This window comes from Lygodium microphyllum, chromosome 4, assembly GCF_053477565.2.
Source record: "Lygodium microphyllum isolate KBCC chromosome 4, Lygodium_microphyllum_v1.1.10, whole genome shotgun sequence".
Taxonomy (NCBI): Eukaryota; Viridiplantae; Streptophyta; class Polypodiopsida; order Schizaeales; family Lygodiaceae; genus Lygodium; species Lygodium microphyllum.
Genome location: NC_141138.1, coordinates 133536963 through 133543385, shown reverse-complemented (window position 1 = coordinate 133543385; position 6423 = coordinate 133536963).

Sequence of the window (6423 nt, the reverse complement as noted above, 5' to 3'; positions counted from 1 at the left end):
TTGTTATTTTACTTCAATCCATAGGTTTTATGAACATGGTAGCCATGTCCTCTTGCTTCTTGTGATCCCTACTCTCTACCAGTGACTTTCCCCTTCAAGAGGGAGCTCCTGGGGATCCTTGACTACTCCTCCAACCTTTGCCTTTGACCTTGCCCGAAGAAAATCAGTTTAGGCGAGCTTGAAGACCTGCAACGAATTTATTTCTTACTTCAACCCTCCCTTGGCACTCATTGGCAGCTTGAAAACACTTCATTTGGCACTTGAGAACATCCACTTGATGCTCGACATTGGTGGTTATCATTGGCATTGATTTGTGGACTGATTTACCTCAATCTAGGATTTTTTTTCACAATCCACATGCAACCACAAACAGTGTTACATCAGCACTTTTTGTTTGTGCTTGGTTGGCATTGACATTGGTTGCTCGATTGGTCTCAAATGCGCCCCAAATGCTAGGGGAATGTATGCCTATGATGTGAGATGCTTTTAGGGCTAAATTTACTCAGTCGTTGACTATTTTACATAGTCCACATGTAGCCCTCTATCATTACACTTTTTGCTCGTGCTACATAGTCATTGGATGCCCAATTATGCCTGCTTGGTGCCTAAACATATGGGAAAGTATGCCTATGGTTTGTCTATGGTTTTGAGCTTGGATTGAACCATTTTTTTCTTGGTTTTGGACATTTATTTGCTATTGGAATATTTAGGGATGAAGTTCTTTTGCTTATGTTTGGATATGCCTATTGTATTTGGGCTATCTCTTGGATGTATACATTGATGTAGTGACTCTTGGGGATCAACATAGAGCTTGGATTTGATCTCGAATAATTGGTTGAGCTTGAGCTCACTTTGCATAGCATTGGGATCTTCATCTCTAATGTACTTATGGCATGCACTTTGCTTATGTCTGACCAGCAGTCTCTTGACATGCTTGGCCTATGCCACTATTACATGCCCGTTACATTGTTTGGAGTTGGATGCTATTGAGCCTTGCTTTGGCTATTTCCGAGAGCTTACTTTGGCTATTTCTTGGCTTGTTAGAGTTACAGTTTTGATGTACTTGATGTCTATGGATGCTATGTACGGATGCTACACGGCCTATATGCTCATGAGGTCTTATTGATGCTTGATCTTGGATCTTCTAGCACTGGTGCTATCATATGCCCTTGTTGAGCTTCTTTGCTTGATATTTATAGCTTTTGTGCTAGTGGGAGCATCTTGATATGCTTGACAGACATTGAGCAGGTGGTTTATGCTACTTGAGCATTCGAATACTTGAGATTGGGATCTTCACTTGGATGTTGCATGGTTGATATGTTGTGGTCCTCACATATGTACTTGGGTTGATTTGGGCTTTCCACTCCCTGATCATACACCACTTTTGTTAGGTCTTGCCAATGTTGTGTACACTTCGCCCTATTACACAGGGGGTGTGCAGCTTATTGACAAATTCATTTGATATGCTTGGGTGTTTTCTCGATGTCTGTATGATTGTCACATGCCGATTTATATCCACTTGATGCCGGTTATGCTTTGACTTTTAGTGGTTTAGTTGGTGCATTCATTTTGCCTACAATTTGCGCTCATTGTACCTCATTGTAATTTATTATAGCAAGCAGTTATGCATGGACTGACTTAGAATTTTCATACCGAATCATCCTAATTTTATGTACTTTTGATGGTACTTGGTGGGCAACATCATTAGCTATTAGTTTGTGGTCATTTTGCTTTGTTTTTGGTGGTATTTTTGCTATTTACAGTAGAAAAGCGCAAGCAGTTTTAAATTGTCTGCACCATTTTGGACTGCAGTATGGCATCTTCTTCCACTGACACTGCTATATTCAACATCACTAAGCTTGATGGTACGAATTATGCCTATTGAAAGAGTCAAGTTTGGCAGGAGTTGGTATAGAAATTGCAAATAAAGCCACTAAGGATGCATGGCGAGCAAGCCTGAAACTATAACTGATGATGAATGGGATGAGCTTGATGAGTTATGCAAGTCCACCCTCATCTTGTCTCTCACTGAACAAGTGCATTACAATGTGGTTGAGGAAGATAGAGTGCTTGGTAGCTTTGGGATAAAATTAAGAGCCTCTATGACAAGAAAAGTCCAACAAGTCAGATGTATTGGCTGAAGCAACTTATGGACCTACGCATAAAGGAGAATGTGACAATGTCTGTTCATTTGAGCCAGTTCCATACTATTCTCAAGAACTTGACTTCGTAGGGTATTACCTTTAATGATGAGGTTACTCCATTGTTTTTTCTTGGGACTCTGAGTGAGTCATGGGATATATTGCGCACTACCTTATGTGCTCCTTGTACTATTTTGAACTTGCATGATGTAAAGTGTGCTCTTCTACATGAAGAGATCAATTGTAAGAACTTGGATGCCTCTCGTGTGTTGCATGCTTTGACTATTAGAGGTAGAGATGGTAATGGAAAGAATGACTATGGGTATGGATGTGGCAAAGACTCACAGAAATCTAGATCTAAGTTGCATGGTAAGTGGCACAGCAAGTCTCATGGGAGAAATGCTAATGTGACATGTCATCATTGCGACAAGAAGGGTCATATATGCCCACAGTGTCATGAGTTGTGCAATGAGAAGCACAAAGAGAAGGGAAAAGACAAAGTACAGGAAAAGTCCTCTGATTGCAGCATTATGCTTGTGAAATCCAGTGTGAAAATCAACGAGATATATATTATGTAGACTGATGGCTCCGATGGGGAGTACATACTTGCAGCTAGTTCTTGTGATGCTACGCAGTTGGCCAAGGTTCACTCTATGTATGTGCAGTGCTAGATTTTGGATTCTAGTACTTCATTTCATGTTACACCATGCTGTGAGTGGTTCCATTCCTACCACACTGTCTCTAGTTTAGTTCACTTGGGTGATGACAAGTCACTTGTTATTATTGGCATTGGGGATGTACGACTGTAGTTCTCTACTTGGAGTACTTTTTTGTTATAGGATGTACATCATGCACATGCGCTTACATGCACTCTTATGTCTACAAGGGCAGCTTGATGATGCTAGATTTCATGTCTCATTTGGGGATTCTACCTAGAAGATCACCTATGGTAGAATTGTGGTTTCTAAAGGTGCCAAGGCTAGTAGCCTCTATCCTCTTGTAGTTAATGGGTCCTCTATTGACCATGTTTTGTTAGTCAGTTCCATCCCACATGCATCTCTTTGGCATGCCCGTTTGGGCCAATGTCCTTGAAGGGAATGAAAATGCTTTCTGGTTGCAGTACTTACCACCCCTTGACTACTCATGTTTTGATTCATGTAAGCATTGTCTTTATGGCCAGCAGACTAGGAATATGCATAAGAAGTCTGATAGGACATGCATGAGTGAGCCCCTACATTGGTACATTCGGATGTCTGTGGGCCCATGCTGTGTAAATCTATGGGTGGTGAAAAAGTAATTTGTAACATTCGTTGAAGATTTCTTGCTTAAAGTCTAGGCTTATCCCATTAAGCTTAAGTCAGCTATCTTGGCTATGTTTTAGAGATGGCTTGCATTGGTTGAGAACCAGATTGGGCATAGGCTGATGAAATACCTTAGTATTGATAATGGGGGAGAATATGTGTCACGTTCCTTTGTGCAGCTATGTGACGAGAGGGGTATTAAGCATCAATTGACCGCCCCCTATACCCCACCCCATAATGGTTTTATTGAGTGGATAAATAGAACCATCCAAGAGAAGGTACGCACTATGCTTAGCCATGCAGACCTACCACAAAGCTTTTGGACTGAGGTAGTCAGTACACTTGTGCATGTCATCAATAGATCACATTCCAATGGTTTGGATTTACAGGTTGCAGAGGAGGTATAGACTCAGAAACCTCCATCTTATGCACATCTTCGTGTCTTTTGATCTGAGGCATTCTGCCATGCGCCCAAGGACAAGCAGACTAAGTTGGATCTTAAGAGTGTCGGATGCATTTTCCTTGGCTATGGAGATGTAGGCAAGCTGGGTTACTACCTCTAGGATCTGCATGCATAGAAAGTCATCCGCAACCATGATGTGATTTCCATGAAGACAAGATGCATAGGCAACTTGAGAAGGTGGTATAGATATGCAGGCTTATATTCCAGGAGGAGCCACATGCTCCTACACAACCAATTGGATAGCTTGAAGTAGCAATTGCTACACATGGCTAGGGTGTTGGACAGGATGCTAGACATATAGTAGAGCTTGCAGTGAGATAGTCTACTAGAGTTAGACGTCCACCTGATCGATTTGAGCCCTTGATGCATTATGTCTTGGCTAGAGATATAGGAGAGCCTCTCACCTATTGTAATATTCCTGCTCGAAAATATTACCAAACTTGACTCCCCGCACGCCGCATAAACCCTGTGCAATGTTATCTTCCGCATTGTAATTGCCGACAGTTTAATCCGTAACCCACACGTGTGAAAACGGGACCTCCGCATTGGCAAATTGAGCCCGAGGGTTCAAATCCACATAACCGCGGGGAAACATCCTCTTGGGAGGGGAAAAATGGATAATATTAATGCAAATTTTTTTTGCGTTTATCCCTTTTCCCAGTTGATGCATGGCTGGAGGAGAGGGAGTGTGGGAAGGGGTGGACTAGGTGGAGTTGTGGGCTGCATGAGGAGGGGGGAAGCCATGCAGAGGCCACGCTAGGAGCTTCTCTCCCCACCCCTTAAGCCCTATATAAACCCCCCTTAGTCTAAGGGAGGGGGAAAGGAGGAAGTAGAGGACGACGCCTTGCTACAATGCGAGGAGAGAGGGAGAAGTCGATGTCGCCGCCTGCTGTGGGCCGCCACTGTAATCACTGCCAGGCCGCCGCCCATCGCTGCCACTCGTCATCAACGTCAGCGCCATCCGATTCATCACCTCCTCCCCAATCATTCCCCTACGTCACATTCTATACACTTCAGAAGCTTCTAAGAGAGGGGGCTTCCATAAGTCCCATTTCCACAGCTTCTAAGGGATAAGGCTTTGGCCTTATTCTTGCGACCTTTCTAGGTTTAAGATTGAGCTCATTAAGCTCTATTCCCACAGCTTCCTCGTAAAACTCCAATTCTCGTAAGTACTCATAAAGCCTCCATTCCCGCAGCTCCATTCATAAGAGCCCCGTTTCCGCAAACATATGCCCAAATCCCATACATCCAAATCCCATAAGCCCAAATCTCACAAGCCCCAACCTTTTAAAGATCCGAAGTTCGGTGAAGGTATCTCCTACATATGAGGGAGAAGGGCAAGATCTTGAGCCTGCTTCCCAAGGCTGAGGAGATTCACCGATCGCGTAAGGGCAAAGGCAAACCAGAAGTCTGTAATCACACCTACGATGGCCCCCAAGAAGTCGTAGGTCGCGCTTGCGGGAGGTTCTTCTCCTAACATTCACATGGACATCTCCCCGAGCCCACAAGTCCAGGTTTTTTTTTTCGAGTTTATTCTCACATAAAGAAATGATTTAGGCACGCTTAATTTCAGTAGGAAGAATGCATTTTGCGCTTATTGTTAATGCATGTGGCAGCGATAAATGTACACTTGATAAATTATCTCTTAAAACGTTAGACAAGGTTGGTGCATGTCATGAAATTGGATCATTAGTATTTTTCAAAGTGATGAACGCAAATTGTCTATCCATCTTACGACCTTAATAGTATGTTGCCTTGTCATGCATTCCAAAGTGACGAGCCTAGAACACCTATTGCCTATCATTATAAGGTTTAAATTATTAAAGTGCACCTTTGACTAGACATGGAAAGATTAAGCGTATGTCACATTTTTAGGCAATATCTTCATTGTAATGATTCATTAGGGAAAGTCATTAACACCCATAGGAGATAGCAGAGCATGGAAATGATTCTTTGGGCTTGCATGGAATAGGTTAACTCTAGCTTTAGTTGGCATGAATTTCATTTAACTACATTGTAGTTAGGAAAGAATTGCATGTTGCACATTCGTCGTGCGCAAAAATTCATTCATCAAGAGTTGTATTTAGGGAAAGGTTGCATGGTTTATTAAAGCATGGAATTCTAAAGCTTAGAAAAAGAGTTGCAGGCATGATTCTTGAATGTAAAATCCTAGTAGGTCCTATGTAAGTTATCATTCAATTTATCATGCGTTTTGATTTTAACAAGGAAGGATAGGGTTATTGCGAATCTAATGGTACGTAGAAGCAATGAATCGCGTGTTTACGTGAATTGTGACATGTTGCAACTAGTTTTCTCCTTTAGATCAAGTTAACATCTCTAGGAATGGTTCATCCTTGTCGCAAGATGAGTAGATCAAATTATCTGAATCACCTAACCCGCAAGGAATTCGTATAGGCATGGTTCAATCGATATGATAAATACCCCAAGTGCTAACTACGGTTTAGCATGTTAAGGATTTGGCCTAGTTTCGCACTTGTTGCCAAGTCAAAACCCTCAT